Consider the following 17278-nt stretch of genomic DNA (forward strand, 5'->3'; position numbering starts at 1 on the left):
CTCATAGGTATATACCCAAGAGAAATGAAAACATACACCCACACAAAAACTTGTACATAGATGTACATAGCGGCATTATTCATAATAGCCAAAAAGTGGAAATAACCCATATGTCCATCAACTGATGAATAAATAGATCAGTACAATGTGGTGTATCCATACAATGGAATATTCAGCAATAAGAAGGAATGAAGTATTGATTCATGCTACAACATGAGTGAATCTTGAAAGCCTTATCCTAAGTGAAAGAGACCAATCACAAAAGATGACATGGTGTATGATTTCATTTGTTTGACATGTCCAGAATAGGAAAATTCATTAAGACACAGTAACTTAGCGGTTGCTTAGGGCTGAGGGATTGAGGAGGAATGAGGTTTCATTTGAGAGTGATAAAAATATTCTAAAATTGATTGTGGTGATGATTGCACAGCTCTGTGAATATACTAAAAAGCATCAAATTGTACATTTTAAATGTGTGAATTGTTTATGTAAATTGTATCTCAATAAAGCTGTTAAAAATAAATTCAAATGTAACTAATCAAGCAGATCTTTATTGAAAAAAATGGAAAAAGAAAAGAACTTATCCTAAGAAAAATAATTTATTTTAAATAAAAAAATAGTGGGGAGGGTATAGCTCAGTGGTAGAATGCGTGCTTAGCATGCACAGGATCCTGGGTTCAATCCCCAGTACCTCCATTAAATAAATAAAACCTAATTAACTCCCTCAAAAGCCCCCCAAAAATAAAGAAATAAAATTTAAAAATAGATAAAGTTGGAAACAGTTTAACTGTGCTAAAAAGAAAATTGATTATGAAATTAAGCTTGAATAAAGGAGTTTGCTTCACAAAATACTTTCTTTTAAAAATTAATCTGTTGGTAATACTAAAAACTTTTTTATTAAACTATAGTTTATCTACGATATCATGTTAATTTCAGTTGTACAGCAAAGTGTTTCAGGTTTACAGCAAGTGGGTAACATTTTGATGAAAAATTCCGCATTTCAAATAGCAAATTCAAAATGTCCTGAGTGCCTCTAAGCCTCTTTGATCCTCCTGATCTCAGAACTCCTCTAATATTTATTGTTTGCATTATTCATTAGTAATTTGTTGTGTGTAACAGGATACTGTATATATATGAAAATATAATGTAAAATCTAGAGAGGCTGATCATCTCTATGCTGTGAAGTGTCTCTTGAGTAGCTTTCTTAGTTGTACAAATGCAGAAACCCTCTTCCCCTTACTCTTCTGAAATTCGGGTTTCACGAGACCTTTCATGTTTTATGTGATTTGGCAAAAACCTTCACACCATGTTTTACAGGGTGGTGGCCAAGGAGGAGTGAAGCAATTTCACCCAAGGGATGGAAAGGAAAAACATCTAATCTGTCTTCCCTGAATCTGATGTCAGAGAGCCTGCTGAGGAAAGGTAAGGGGCAGTGTCTAACCACAGCCCAGTTGCTGGGAGAAAGTCCTCTTGAGTTTTCTGACAAAGAGGAATCTGAGTAAAGTCTAGACTTAGACAAATGTCTAAATGCTTTGGCGGGACAGGATGTAACCAATGGATGCCCCATAGGTCCATCTCCCTGGCACTCTGTGAGATCTGAAGAGAAGGGTTGAGTCTGGACTTGTGACCTGAGAGGAGGGCAGCCTTGGTGCCCAAGGTGGCAGCTCACAGTAATGCGCAGCTGAACAGTATAGAACAGCAATGCCACCACTGGGACAGAGGTATTTCCCATAACAGGGGTGACCTTGCTCTTTTCCTTTCCAACTGGTTTTTGGAGAGAGGAGTTACTTTTGGACTAAATAAGCCTGTATTTCCTTACTGATCTACTATCTAGTTGTATTATCCGTTTTTAAAAGTGGGTATTGAAGTCTTTAACTATTACTATAAAACTATCTATTTCTCCTTCAAATATGTCAGCATTTGCTTCATACGTTTTGGGGCCTTGTTTGTTGTACATATGTTCACAATTGCTATAACTTCTTGATGGATTTATACTTTTATCAATATACAATGTCTTTTTTTGTCTTTTGTACCAATTTTTACTTAAAGTTTATTTGCCTGATATTAGTACAACCACTCCATCTCTCTTTTGATTATTGTTTGCAGGGAATATCTTTTTCCATCCTTTCACTTTCAATGTATTTGTGTCTTTGGATATGAAGCGAGTCTCTTGTAGACAACGTATAGCTGGATCATGATACTCTCTGTCTTGCAACTGAACTTGTTCAGGATTCCTATGATTGTGCCACTGACTCTTGACATGTTTCCAAATAATCAATGAATAGATATTTATTAAGAATCTACCAGATACAAAGCAGTGTGCTATGAGCTCTATCTTTGTGTGTGTGTGTGTGTGTGTGTGTGTGTGTGTGTATGAGATCAGCTCTGCTCTCCCTGAAAGAGCTTAAAAAGCCTGGCTGGAAAGACAAGATAGACACATGGGAATCAGTAAGGACTCAATTCAGCAGACACAGTTAGTAGCTGACTATTAACTACGGAATCAGCACTGGGACAGGGAGGATCAGCTGTGGCTGCAGAGGAAAAGAGAGACAAATGAGGGATCAGCTGTGATACTGATCATAGGAGGTCAGAGAAAGGGGCCTGTGGTAAGGACTGCAGGAGTCAGAAGAAATTTGGGGTAGCAGGCTGTATGCAGGCTGGTCCTGAAGGATGGGTAGGGTTTAGATGTACTGGAAGAAAGGGAATATCCCAGTCAGCAGAGTTGAGCTAGGTGCAAGTGTGGAGTCAGGAAAGAGCACATTGTGCTCAAAGAACTGTTGGCAAGTGGAGAGTAGATATGGGTGAGAAGAGAGGGAAGAGTCTTTGTCTTTTATATCCCATGACCTCATTCACTGGCCTTTCAGCCCCTCAGTAGGACTTTAGTACATGCAATAACTGACCCCATGAAGCTCAAAGATGAGTGTTTTCCTTCCAGAGTGAGAGTCAGATATAAATGGACTGGGGCTTAATGAAGTCAATTTCATGGCAAACTTTCAGTTTCTCCACATATACCACCTCTTGGGGGGCTTGGGGGACAGGGGGGATCAGCTGTGGTTGCAGAGGAAAAGAGGGACAAATGAGGAACATATTGGGTGCACAGTCAAGTGTTAAAACCTTCCTGGGCTCCAGTTTCTATATCTGTCTTTGCAAATAATGTACTTTGTCATCTTTATATCACCATGATGCTTGAGGATTAATGAAGTCACTGATGTCTGTCTGCTTACAAAGAGCTTGGAAATGAAGCCCAGGATCCTAGGGTGAGGAGTTGCTATGAAACCACTTGAGACCACTCCTTGCCTCCTAATTTTCTTGTCCAGAAAGCTGTGGGTTTCATGTCTAAATGTCTCCATGAGCTCTTTCTTCCAATGCCAAATTGCTTTTTATTAAGTGAGTCTTAAATGTGTATTTCAATTCTCTCTTATTTTAAAATCTGATTTCCTTTTGTTCTGTAGATAAAGCCATACATGCATTAGTTTGTCCTAAATTGATTTTGATATAGCTTTTTAAAGACTATGTAAGTAATGTATAAATAACCTAGAATAATTGGAAAATTCAAAAAACAAAAAAAACCCCAAATTCTATCCCATTATCCAGAGAGAATTTGTATTATCAGTCATTTTAATGACTCTTCTGCCTAATTAGCTGGCTCTATCTCTCTATCTACACATACATATTTAATTCTATTAAAATTATGAGATATTTTATACACCACTTTAAACTTACTTTTTAATTTAACATTACAGGTATTCAAAAATATTTCTATATTCCAATTCAAAAATATCTGTGGAGCACCTACTATATGCCAATAACCTGTTCCAGGTACTTTGGATTGATTAATGATCATGTGGCTTACATTAATTCCATGTTAAATGTGTGTGTGTGTTCATATATATAGTCATTTATTAACATGGTGCCCTCCCAAACTTCACACTGGCAGGTATTCCTGGCTTTTTAAAGTTTCCATCTCATCCCTCTGCTGTATCTTCTTTCATCAATCTTTGGTTCCCTATTAAAATGCCAATAAATGTTTGGGTTTGACTTCTTAGTGAGACTGCTGGTTCACACTCAGATCCATTTCCCACCTCTTTGTCAGCAACAGAACACCCATTTTATTTGTAGTATCAGTGTGCCCAATTAAAAGACTATATTTTTTAACCTCCTTTGTAATTAGGTGAGACTGTGTTTTTAAGTTCTAGCAAAATATTTTGTGGGACTTTCAGGAAAGCTGCATACAGGAAGCTAATTCCATAGGAAGGGGTGCCCTTTTACCCTTCCATTATTTGTCCTTCCTTAGTCATGCTTCCTAGAATGTGGATGTGATGGCTGGGGCTCCAGCTGCCATACTGATTCATGAGGTGACTTTGAGAATGGAAGCCACATTGTGAAGGAGTAAGATGATGAAATGAACTTGCATAACAGAGGAATGCCTATCTCTAGTCTTCTTATATGGGAGAGAATTAACCTTTATGTATTTAACCTGCTTCACTTATTGAATATTCTGAATATTCAAAAGTTCCTGATTGAAATCAGCCTGAGATGAGAATTGAGACCTTCAAATACTGTGAGACAATCAACGGGCTTGACTCCTTTATCTGCTTCAAATTTTCCCTCTTATCCCCCAATTTCCCCTCTCTTGGGCATCTTACTCCTTATAGTTTATGATGGTTGACTTTCATGTGTGCATGTTTCCACTTTATTCCTACATATTCTTGCAATTCGGGGAGCTGAAATATCAGCAACTTTTCTAATTCAGAAACACTAGGTTACCAGACCCCAAAGTGAAAACAAAGCAGAGGGTGCAAGGAAAAAGATGCTTTGGAGTACCATAGCTAATATCTCATTGTTTGAATGAGTCAGAGGTCTGAGAATACCGAACTTTAGAGATTACAGCATTAGTTTTACCTGGGCAACTCTTAAAAAAGAGTATTGAGCCCCAGAAGAGAGACAAATAGAAGACAGCATTGGAGAGCAGACAGTTTTTGAAAGCAATTTTTCTTGTACCCAAACCATTCTTCAGATTGTTAACTGGGCTGCAGTTGGTGAAACATGTGCAAAGACACGATATTTGTTCATTAGACATCAATTAAAACTCTCATGCTGAAGATGGATTGCAGCACAGAACATCATGCTCAGCATAACCAATTGAGAGGGAAAGGTGCTGTTTCCCTTGCTAATAGCCCAGTAATGAGTCTTAGTGGGTAGAGAGATTAGAGGAGGTGAGGGAGTAGGGGTGGTGTCTAGAGGGGTAGGATTGATGGAGGTAGGTGTGGGGATGGGGTGGAAAGATGAATCTTGGGGACCCCTTTCCAGTATTATGTAAGTCCATAGGGCTTCTTGGGAAAGCAGTGTTCCTTGTGGATGAAAGGTCTTGTCTATAGATGAACATTTGAGTGTGATCAACCTGCCTTCATTCCTTCCTACCCCTCCCTCCCTTTTTTCTTTCCTTCCCTCCACCTATACAACAAATATTTCCAGACCTCTACTCTGTGCCAGGTGCTCTGTTAAGGATTCTGACTCATTGCAGATTATTTTAGGACAGGCTAGGAAGGAGGATGGGAATGCCATTGGGGGCAGTTGGAATCACAGATAAGAAAGCTAAAGTGTAGAGGGGCAGTCAGAGGTATTCACATCCTGTAGTGCATTTACAATCTCTATCCACCCAAAAGCTCCCTGGACTGGCTGGGCTTGAAGTGGGGTGTATTCTACCTCTGTGGGGTCCTGGAGCCTCCTGCATCCAAGTTCCCTGGGCTCTTACTGAATATGCAGTGCCCAGGGGCCAGCCCAGACCTGCAGAATCTCAATATCTAGGGACTGGGCCTAGGAACTTGCATGGGCAACAGACTTTCCAGGTGAGCCTCCTGCACCCTGGCTTTTGTGGAAGTTGGGCTTGGGCCATTGGATCAACTGAATTGAGCCTTACAGGGTCAGAGTCTGGAAATACACTTGGCCATAATTCCTGTGTCATGAGGAAAGTTAAAAGAAATGCAAATCCAGCTTCAGGGCCAGCTTTGCCACTCACTGGCTTGGTGACCTTGGCTAGTTGCCCTTAGCCTATGAGTTATAGTTTGAACCAGACCCAGCAGCAGACATTTCCTTCCTTGCTGCAGAATTGTGATTGTGTCCAGGTGTCCTGGATGCTCAGCCCAGGGATAAAGAGGTGATGTCATTAAAAGCCTTTCTTATGAGTGACTCTTAAGAGACACTGCTCCAGAGTCTGAAGAAATTCCATTTCTATCCCACACTCTACTGCCCTGTTGTCAGGGAGGTTCCTGGAGGCCTGGGAACTAAGACTCAGGCTTTCCCAGGAGCAGAGCCATGACAATTTGTCTGTATTATCACTAGGGCCCCAGGGGTCCAGACAAGGTTGGCCTGAAGCCCCAGGTTTGCAGACTGTTTAGCGTGTTCAGCAACTCCCACCCTTGTAGAACAGCTGAAAATGGTCAGGCAGAAAGATGACGGAGAATGAAAAGGGAGATAAGAGGGATCAGCTCTGGAAAAGTTTGCCAGGGAAGTTCCCAGTCTCTCCCCAGCTTGTTGAGGAAAGTGCTGAGTAAAAGCACTGTTGGAGATTGATTACAATCTGGGAGGTGTTTTCTCATTGTATGAGTCCTCGTTATGTTATATGTAAAAAGCATAATATACTGTAACCTGAGGGTAAAAAGCCAGTGAAGCACTGGCTGGCTTCACTCTGGGAGCTGTGGCTGCCCATGGCATTCCTCATAAGCAGATTTTCTTAGGAGAAAAGCCAGACAAGGCAGGCAGGGGCAGGGCTCTCATGCAAAGGCTGGGATCCCCTTGATTCTCCTCTTCCCACTTCCCTGAAGAGAAACTACATCTCAACGGGCCTCAAGTTCATGGGAAAGATCCCAGGTTCATTCACTTGTTTCTTTTTCCAACAAGTATTATGGGGCATCAACTACATGTAAGGTATGCTGCTAAGTGCCGGCTACAAGAGGAGGAGTGTGGGTGCCAGAGAGCGGCCACACAGAGGGAACAGAATGTGCAAAGGCCTCTGGGCAGTCAGGAGGAACTGAAGAAGGCCACTGTGGGGGTGGGTGGGGCCAGCAGAGGCCCGACCCTGCAGGGTGTTGGAAGCCCTATGAGAAGGTATAAGAGAAAGAGAAAGTCATTGTCATGTTCTAAGCAGAAGGTGCTGGATTCTCAGGCTGCCTCTGATTCTCCCAAGATCTCACTGTGGGTCAGGGGAGCCTGGTCTAGAGCCCTGGCTTCCTCCCGCTCACTTGCCACATCAAAGTAGACACCTAACTCCTGTCTGTTCCACCCTAGAAATTGCTCTCAGATGGACCTTCCTTCCTGAGTCGACTGCCGCTACCATAGTGGGAGTCCTAGCCTTGCCTCTCCTAGACTGTTACAGTCCTTCCAGCTTCTCCTTTTGATGGTCTTCCCTCTGCAACCCACTCTCCACAGTGGCTTCCTTCCTAAAATACACACTCCGCCTCTCCCTGGCTTGTGTACTTTTGATGGTCCCCAGAGCCTAGAGGAGCAGTCTCAGTCTCTTTAGAGCAGCCCTCAAGTCTCTGCTCTTTCTTACCTAACCTACCTGCTGCCTTGTCTCCTCTCTCCCTGGCATCCCCCTACCCTCCCTGTATATCTGATGCTCCAGCCGTAGTTCAAGGAACTTCTCAGTCTTCCTCATACACACACATACCATCTCTTCACTGTTGCCTCCTCCTCCTGGAATGCCCTTCCTTCTTCTTCACCAGAAACTTCATTTCCTTTGTCAACACAGCAGCAGACATATCACCTCCTCTACCAGGAAACCATCAATGCCTGCAACTCCCCAACCCCAGTTGGGGCAGGAAAATTCTATTGCTACAGTCTTTCTCCCTGGCCAGGGAGAGCAAACCTCTCTCGAGGGCAAACACTCATGCAGTACTGGCCCATGATGGATGCTCAAGAAACGATTAAAGGAAAGACCACATATTATATGATTCCATTTATATGAAATGTTCAGAAGAGGCAAATCCATAGGAGATAGAGAATAGATTAGTGGATGCCAGGGGATGGGGGAGGTGGGAATTGGTGAGATGTGAGGTTTCTCTTGGGGATAATGGAAATGTTCTGAAATTAAATAATGGGGATGGTTAGACAATGTTTTGAATATACTTTAAAAAACCCCACAGAATTGTACACTTTAAAATGATTTAAATGGTGAATTTTATGTTCTATGAATTTTCCCTCAAAAAATTTGCAAAAGAAATGAAAAGATAAATAAGTAATAAAACACATTTTCTTATTTTCTAATTTCCTATCCTTTTCCCATTCCCCATTCACTTCCCCACCAGCAAACACTTTTAATTTAAATGAAGAATTTACCCAACCACAGATCATATCTGAACTATAATAAACTACCAATTGACAGTGTTGGATCAATGGGGCTTGACCCTTTTATGATTTGTCTTTTCCTTGATCATGTAGAGACTTTGAAGAGGGGGAAGCTATCTAGACCTGGTATGTGTCATCTTCAGTACTTCCATTGCCCACTTTACTAAAGACCAAACCTGGACTGATAACAGTGAAACTAGTTATCATGAGGATTGTTTGTAGTTTGACTGTGACCAAACTTTTCAAAGCCCTTCATGCATGTGGGCTCATTAGTTCATCATGAAAACCTCCTGGGGAGGGGTATCCTTTTGACAGAGAGAGAACTCACGTGTCCTTCCTAGCTTGTGAGTGGCCAGGGGTGCTGAGCTGAGCTCTTCTGACCTGTTGGTCATTTCTGCTGCTGAGAGAGAGAGAATGTGCTGAACATTTTTCTAAGTGCGGGTTGTACTTGTTACTTAAATTGGACTTGTTACTCTTGAGTAACAGCAGCCTCCCTGTGAACATCGGAAAAAACTCGAAGGTACAAGATCAAAGAATCACTGTTTTCACTTCAGCAGAGAAAGACAACAAACCCCAGTTAATGAAGTTGCGTATGTTGACTCCAAACAATTGACTCAGATTCCTATCTCCAGCCCCAAGAGACCTGTGAGGCACCTTTAAGTGGAAATTATAGCAAACCTCCTTCACCCCCAGATGTCCCAAGCATTCTTGTGTTTAGAGAGCTCTCAGCTGAGAAATTTGGTTTACAAAAATGGATTGGGAACCAGTTAATCAATGAAAACCTTTGTAAATATTTTCCCATAGATTGATAAGAGAATCCTCACTCATATTATGAAAGAGAATTTCAACTATATTATAGACAAATTATGTGAGTAATTTGTTCTAAGTTAGCATTTTCTTGGCACATGCAGTGTGCCAGACATTATTCTAAATGCTTTAGATAGATTAATGCATTTAGTCCTCACAACAACCCTATAAGATAGGGGTTGCTGTTGTCCTGTTTTATAGACGAGGAAATTGAGGCACAGAGAAGTTAGATAATTTGCCCAAGGTTACACAACTAGCAGATGGCAGAGCTGGAATTTGAACCCAGGCAACCTGGCTCCACAGTCTCCCCAAAAATGGAGTCCACAGGGCTGTGTGGTTAGTGGGACAGGCGATCAATGCAAACGTAAGATTTTGGCTGAAACATTCGCAGGTGAAGGACACAACACATGAGTCAATCTGTATTTAATAGGACCTCACAGGAGGTTAATTTGTGATTGCAAGGGCCTTCTGTTGTGTAGTTTGCTTTTTTCCTCAGAGAGGGAACAATCTGCATGGACTGTTTTCATATGTCTGTGAGCTGGCAGGTGGGCCAGGTTAGGGATTAGGAGCTGCTAGGGACCAGAGCCAAGCCACGTGGGCTGGGCAGTGAAGAGGGTGTGAGGTCAGCCTCAGTATCCAGCTCCCAGCCCCTCCATCCTATGGAGCGCTCTCCAAGACTGTATTCTTCATTTGCCTCCCATTCTTTCCTCCAGCACACTGGGTTCCTTCCCATTTCAGAAAAACTAAAATCACCTCTATTGTCCTCTAGAGAGAAGTGCCCTGTTTCTCAGGCAAAGAGCTAGACAGAGCTGGTTAATTAAATTATCAGGTAAGTAGACAGTGGCTTCCTTAGCTCCCTGATGTGAGGCTCAGCACTAATTCTTTAAAAAGAACACTCCAGAAACTCAGCAAATTTGGAATGTAAGTTGGATGCTTGCCTGACTTGGGCTCAGACCAAGGGCCTGGTACCCACGTTCTCCCTGCCCCAGGCTTACTTTCACCTCCTTACTTCCTGAGAAGCTCAGCAACTACAGTATTCCTTCATCCAAGCACAGGACCTATGAGGGGTGGTGAGTGGGGTTTCTGAGGTGGGTCATTCCCTGCTCCAGAGGATGGAAGCCTTCTGGAACGAATGCCTTCTGCTTGGTATATTTCTTGGTCAGTCATCACCAAGTCTACAATGGGAGCCATGGTGGTTCTAACTGTGTCTGCTGACAGTACTTGGAAGGAAACCCTAGGCTGTGCCATGGTGGTTATGAAAGGAGGTCCATGAAAGGAGGACTTGGAGCTTGTGTGAGAGAAATGGCAGCCCCCAGGGAGGGAAGGGGCAGGAAAAAGACAGAGAACTCTTGTCAGCTTGCTCCTGGCATGGCTAAGACAGGTGGTTGAAGAGGCAATTATGGGACGGTCCATGGGGTCAGTGGGGCTGTGAGGGATAAGGGCCATGTTTTCCAATCTGGAATCAAAGACACATAGTCTGATCCAAATATGGCACTGGGACAGATGACTGAAAAGCAGGGTCTGCCTGGGAACCCAAGACCCATAGTTAGATCCACTCTTGGTGGTTTCTCCTCGCTCCCTCCTCTGTCCTCAGAATGTACATTCCGCCCACCATTCCCACAGTGGGAGCTGTTCCAAGGGTGCAGCTTTAAGAAAGTAGTGTTGTTGAGACTAACCAAACCCAGTTAAAGCCTCTACATAAACTTTTAAGATTCTGGTGGGCAGGTGCAGAGATCTACCTGATACCCTATGTTAGCACTTCTTTACCTTTGAGTTTTAACTATTTAAATGTTTATGGCAAGGGGAGAGTGTTATACTTGAAGACCCCTCTCTTCTGTACAGTATGAGAGAAGGGCCCTGGGGTGGCACAACCCACCCCCTCCCCCAGGTCTGGAGCAGGCTTAGGGTAGAGGACCGTCCCATGGGGCAAGAGTGTAGAAGACCAATGTTCTTAATGTCTCTATTTTGCTGTGAGTGTCATAGAGGTGCCTACAGGAGCGGACAGGCAGGGGAAAGAGGTAGGCTTGTTATGAGTGGCTGCTGTGAATTTTAATTCAATTCAGTCTGGCTGGCTTACTGAATCAGTGTTGGGAAAACATAGTGCTCTCCTGGGAGGAGAGGTGTTTGGTATAAATAGAAGGTATTATCATTGTGAGGCAATTGGGGGACGTCATGTCACTCAGTGCAGCTTAACGCAGCAGTGAGAACCCTAGCCGTGGGCTGCAGGGCTGCCAGCAACCTGCTTTCATTTGCTTATCCCAAGAGAAAGGGCCCTTACTCCATTCAGCGCTCACTCTCAGGGTAACATCAGCAAATCCAGTGTCCGCCTGGGCCCTTAGCCCCTTCCCTGCTCAGCACATTAAGCCACTTCCATTCTCATAGGGCACTTGATAGGGTCCTAACTGTGCCAGTGAATGGACAGTCACAAGGGATTACCAGTATCCACTCAAACTCAGAGCAAGAGCTATGCCTTCCCCTGACACAACACCATGTTCTTTATTTTTAAACAGCTTTATTGAGATATAACCTATATACCATACAACTCACCCATGTAAGTATATAATTCAGTGGTTTTAGTGTATTCACAGATATATCCAACCATCACCACAATTTTAGAACATTTTCATCACCCCAACAGAAACCCTGTATCCTTCAGCTATCACCCTCTCCCATCATCACCCTGTCAGCACCCCAAGCAGCATCTCTACTTCCTATCTCTATAGATTAGCCTAATCTGGACATTTCTTATAAATGGCAGTGTACAACATGTGGTCTTTTGTGACTGGCTTCTTTTACCTAGCATAATGCTTTCAAAGTTCATTCGTGTTGTGGTATGTGGTTCCTTTTTAATGGTCAAATAATATTCCATTGCATGGATACACTACCTTTTGTTTATTAATTCATCAGTTGTTGGGCATTTGGGTTGTTTCTACCTTTTGGCTTTTATGAACTATTTTTGTGTGAACATATGTTTACATTTCTCTTGAGAATAAACCTAGAAGTGGAATGGCTAGGTCATGTGGTATCTCTATGTTTAATCATTTGAGGAAACTTCCCTGTTCTTAACAACAGTTGTCAAACAATGAATTGATTTATTGACTCAAACAACAAATACTTATGCAGCTCTTTCAATGTTCCAAGCACTCTTCTGAAAGTTGGAGAAACAGCACTGTGAACAGAGGTCTGCCAGCTAGGTTGTTTTACTGCTGTGAAGACTTTGGCTTTTACTTTGAGTGAAATGCAAAGAACTTAGAGGTTTGTTTTTTCCCCAGAAAGGTTTATTGAAGTATAATTTACAAACACTAAACTGCACACATATGAAGTATACAATTTCATGAGGTCTACTATGTATATATCCATGAAAATACCAACACAAGACAGTAAACATCATCCCTTAAAGCTTCCTTGTGCCCCTTTGTAATTCCTCCCTCCTGTTCCTCTTGCCCCACCTAATCCCAGGCAACCATTTGTCAAACTACAGATGAGTGGCATTTTCTAGAATGAAACAGTTTGTGCTCTTTTTAGTATAGCTTCTTTCACTTGGCATAATTGTTTTGAGGTTTATCTATATTGCTACTTCTATTAATAGTTCATTCCTTTTTATTGCTGAGTAATAGTCCATCACATGAATATGAAATAATTTATTTATCTGTTCTCTAGTTGATGGACATCTGGGGTGTTTCCAGTTTGAAGCTGTTATGAGTAAGCCACTATGAACATTTTTGTACAAGTCTCTGAATGGACAAATGCTTTGGTTTTTCTGGTGTAAATATCTAGGAATGGAATATTTAACTTATAAGAGACTAACAACGTATTTTTTAAATTGATTGTACCATTTAGCACTCCCACCAGCAGTATATGAGAGTTCCAGTTGCTCCACATACTTTCCAACATTTGGTAGGGCCAGTCTTTTTAATTTTAGCCATTCTAATAGGTGTGTAATGATATCTCACTGTGATTTTTTTTTAATGGAGGTACTGGGGATTGAACCCAGATCCCAGTGCATGCTAGGCATGCACTCTATCACTGAGCTATGCCCTCCCCACCTCATTGTAATTTTAATGTGCATTTCTCAGTGACTATTGATATTGAGCATCTTTTCATGTATTTATTTGCTATCTGTATCTTCTTTGGAGAAGTGTCTGTTCAAATCTTTTATTTTTTTAAAATTGTTTTCTTTTTATTGAGTTTTAAGAGTTCATTATATATACTAGATACAAATCCTTTGTCAGATTTATGATTTGCAAATATTTTCTCCCAACCCATGGCTTATATTTTCATTCCCTTAATGGTATCTTCCAAATGGCAGAAATTCTTTTTTTTTTTTTTTTTTTTTTTGGTGGAAGGAGGAAGTAATTAGGTTTATTTATTTTTGGAGGAGGTATTGGGGATTCAACCCAGGACCTTCTGCATGCTAAACATGCACTCTACCACTTAAGCTATACCCCCCCTCAGAAATTCTTAATTTTGATGAAGTCCAATTTATCAGTTACTTTCTTTCTGGATCATACTTTTGGTATTGTATCTAAGAAAACTTTGCCTAACTCAAGGCTACAAGTATTTTCTCCTATTTTCTTTTACTAGTTTCATAGTTGCAGGCTTTATCTTTAAGTCTATGATTCATTTTGAGTTAGTTTTTGTATATGATGGGAGATATGGATTGACGTTCATTCTCTTGCATTTGGCTCCCAGTTGTTCCAGCGCCATTTGTTGAAAAGACTATTTTTTCTCCTCTGCATTACTTTTGCACCTTTGCTGAAAATCACTTATCCTTTATATATGTGGTTCTATTTCTGGACTTTCTATTCTGTGCCCTTGATCTATTTGTCTATCTTTATGTTCCTCCAGCTTTATTCTTTTTCAAAGTTGTTTTGGTTATTCCATGTAAATTTTAGAATCAGCTTGTTGATTCTACAAAAGAGCCTTTTAGGGTTTTAATTGGGATTTCATTGACTCTAGGGAACAATTTGGGGAGAACTGACATCGTAACAATCCTGAATCTTATGAGCCGTGACCATGATACTTTATATCCCTCCATTTGTTTCTATCTTTGATTGCTCTCAGCAACGTTTTGTAGTTTTCGGTGTCCAGGTCTCTGCAGGGTAACTGTGCTCCCACATGTCTTAGTATGGAATGGTCACCTACTAGGTGAGCTCCAGGTCTGTAGCAATAGACCTGGTGCCACTTTCTAGGAATATAGATGTGGTTATAAACATGTGGTCTCAGCAACTGCCCACTTTCCTTCTAGAGAGTACCCTGTGGCTGCTACTTGGGAATTGACAAGCTTTTCCGGCTCCATCCTGCAGACCCACAAGACCAGCCCAAGTGCCTTGGACCTTCATGCCCAGCCCAAGCCTGGCACCCAAATCCACAGAAGCAGAATTGAACTCATCTTGTGGAAAGCCAGCTCCTTACTCACACTCAGCTTTGTGCACATCCTGTGCACATGATGACCTGGGCTCATCATCTCAGATCTGCATATGTCCCTTGAATCATTTTCTTGGACACTGCTCTTTAAGTTTTTCAAGGAAAATATACCCACAGATGAATGGGTAGCCAGATCGGTGCTGTTGACACCAGAAACCGAGATGTAGTGCTTGCTGTCAGGTGAGTCTGGAGCCCAGAAGAACTTCTGTGGATTCTTCCACTGTTTCTAAGATTGGCCAGTTCTACCACTCATGTCCCATCCTTTTAACCTCAGACTTGGTTAAAGCTATGGATGCCAGACTGGTCTCTTTGTCTCTAGACTCTCATCTCCAAATCATTTCTGCATGGGGTGGGCTAGATGTGTCCTCATATGTCACCATAGTCATTATATTGCTCTGCTGCTCAAGAACCATCCTTGACTCCCCAGTGCCCTCAGAACAAGGTCCAAATTCCTTGGCCTGGTATTCAAGGAAGCCCAACATCTGGTCTTTCTCCAAGTGCCCCAAATACTCTGTTCCAACCAGACTAGTCTTCTCACTGGCCCCAGCATGCTCCCTCCTCTAAGCCTCTGCTCATGTACACCCTCTCTTGCCCCTCCCTGTCCTCACCTGTCCAATCTCAGCTCTCCTTAAAGGTTGATTCAAATCCCTTTTTCCTATGAAATGTTATTAACAATTCCAGGTTTAATTAGCGGTTTTATTTAAAACTTGCTTTCACCTTGATTAGTTTCATTTAAAATACTTAATTATTAACTAATAATTAATAAGAGCTTCCATTTAATGAGAGCCCTGGTATCTGTTCCAGATACTACATACACATGCACACAACACACTCACTTTTACATTTTTTGCTTGGTGTTAAATGTTTGTTTTCTTATAAAGATTGTTTTTAACTCACACATCCGAAGGACTCCCAACAACCATAGTTATAGGTGGTGACACACAGATTAAAAGAGCCGAAGTAACTTGCCCAAGTCCCACAGCAAGTGACGGTCATGGGTGGGGTTGGAGCCCTGTGTTCCTGTGTCCTTTCCACTCTTGCACACAGACTCCTCAGCCCCAGAGGACAGGCTGTGACAGGCTGAGAGCCTCATGTCACAGAGGAAGGGGATTGAAGGCCAAGAGCTTTTCCTCTTCAAGGTCATGCAGGAAAACAGTGAACCCCCCCATTTTTTAAAAAAAGTTGTGATGAAGTACACATAACAAAAAGTTTACTATTTTAACCATTTTAAAGTGAGCAATTCAGTAGCATTAAGTACACTCCCAATGTTGTACAGCCAACATCACTCTCTAGTTCCAACAGATTTCATCACCCCAAAGGAAACCCTGTACCCACTGAGCAGTCACTCTCCATTACCTCCTGCCCCGAGCCCCTCATAACCACTAGCCTGCTTTCTGTCTCTATGGTTTTGCCTGTTCTGACCATTCCATCAAAGTAGAATTGCATGATTTGTGGCCTTTTGTGTCTAGCTTCCTGTCACTGGGCCCTTTCATTTTAATGCTGCCATTTGAGACATATCTGTGTTGTAGTTTAAAATCATGGGTCAAATGATTGTATCAAAATAGTATGAGCCCGGGAGTTTGGGGTTTTTGAGCACGAGCCACCCGCTCTCTTTTGTTGGTGTCTTACAGTAAAGTTACACTTTCCTTCATCATCAAAAAAAATATATATATATAATCAGTATGAGTCTAAAGTGGTGGTAATCAGCCTGGAGACCAGGTTTTCTGATCCCTAGTGGCTAAGAAGATGCACCACACTGCAACCCTACCCACCTGCCCTAGTGCTTTAAGGCTTCCCCCTAGCCTCGCATTTCCTCTAATTCAGGAAGCCCTACCTTCTTGTTTTTCTCCCAGACCCCGCTCCCACCCCAAACACACAGCACCTGACACAGAGCTGGGCCGCATGGACACATACCAGCCCTGGTTGAATCGCCTGCAGCTGACAGAGCATCTGACCACCTCTGGCACAAAGGGCCCAGCAGGCGAGGCAGGGGGCTGCTTCCACCACCCTAGTCACAGTCCCTGCTCAGGCTCCTGCAGCTCAAGCCATCAGCATTAAGTGTAAGTACCTTCCCCATGCCCCATCCAGTGGGGCTTACGCTTGCGCCCTCTCCAAGGTTGTCTGTCCGGGACCGGGGTGTCTCCTGTGTGTGCAGCTGAAGACTTCACTCCCCAACAGCTTGATGTTTCCTCCTCCTCTCTTGTTATCCTTCAACATCCACATGATAAGCATCACCCATAGATGCAAAGGTGATTAATTCTAAGCCTGGGGCCGGTGCTGGTACAGACATGGTGGTAGATGCAGAATTAAATGACTGGCAAGTCCTCTGCTGACTCAGCACTTGGAGGAGCAGGGGATAAACCTGGGGCCTTCTGGAGAGCTCTGCCTGCCCAGGCATGACTTTCTCTTTCAGCTTTCCTACCTGGAAAGCAGTTCCGCCACTCTTGTCAACCTATCTGCTTGCTAAGCCAGATAACAGTTTATTGCTAGGGATTTGAGCACTATTTTCTGCTCTCAGGGGACCTCCCTCATCAAGTCTAATTTCCTGTCCCTACCTCTGGTGCCTGAACCCCACCAGTGGAAGGTCTGCAAGCCTCCTTTTCAACCAGGTTGCCCTCCCTAAGACCTTCCTACATAAACATTCCAGAACCACCTGTGACCCTCAGTATGAATGAGTCAGACCTTTCCCTGCGAGGGA

General features: G+C 42.6%; 1 long non-coding RNA gene across 1 annotated transcript in view; it reads left to right on the plus strand.

Moving 5' to 3' along the window:
• LOC116668973 overlaps nucleotides 1-16833 on the plus strand; it is a 56628-nt gene extending 39795 nt beyond the window's left edge. Inside the window, exons 3-5 of the long non-coding RNA XR_004326316.1 lie at nucleotides 1318-1422; nucleotides 14402-14760; nucleotides 16434-16833. This is a non-coding gene — a long non-coding RNA (uncharacterized LOC116668973). The remainder of the gene's footprint in view (nucleotides 1-1317; nucleotides 1423-14401; nucleotides 14761-16433) is intronic.
• The last annotated feature ends 445 nt before the right edge of the window (nucleotides 16834-17278 follow it).

This window comes from Camelus ferus, chromosome 15 (assembly GCF_009834535.1).
Source record: "Camelus ferus isolate YT-003-E chromosome 15, BCGSAC_Cfer_1.0, whole genome shotgun sequence".
NCBI classification, from domain to species: domain Eukaryota; kingdom Metazoa; phylum Chordata; class Mammalia; order Artiodactyla; family Camelidae; genus Camelus; species Camelus ferus.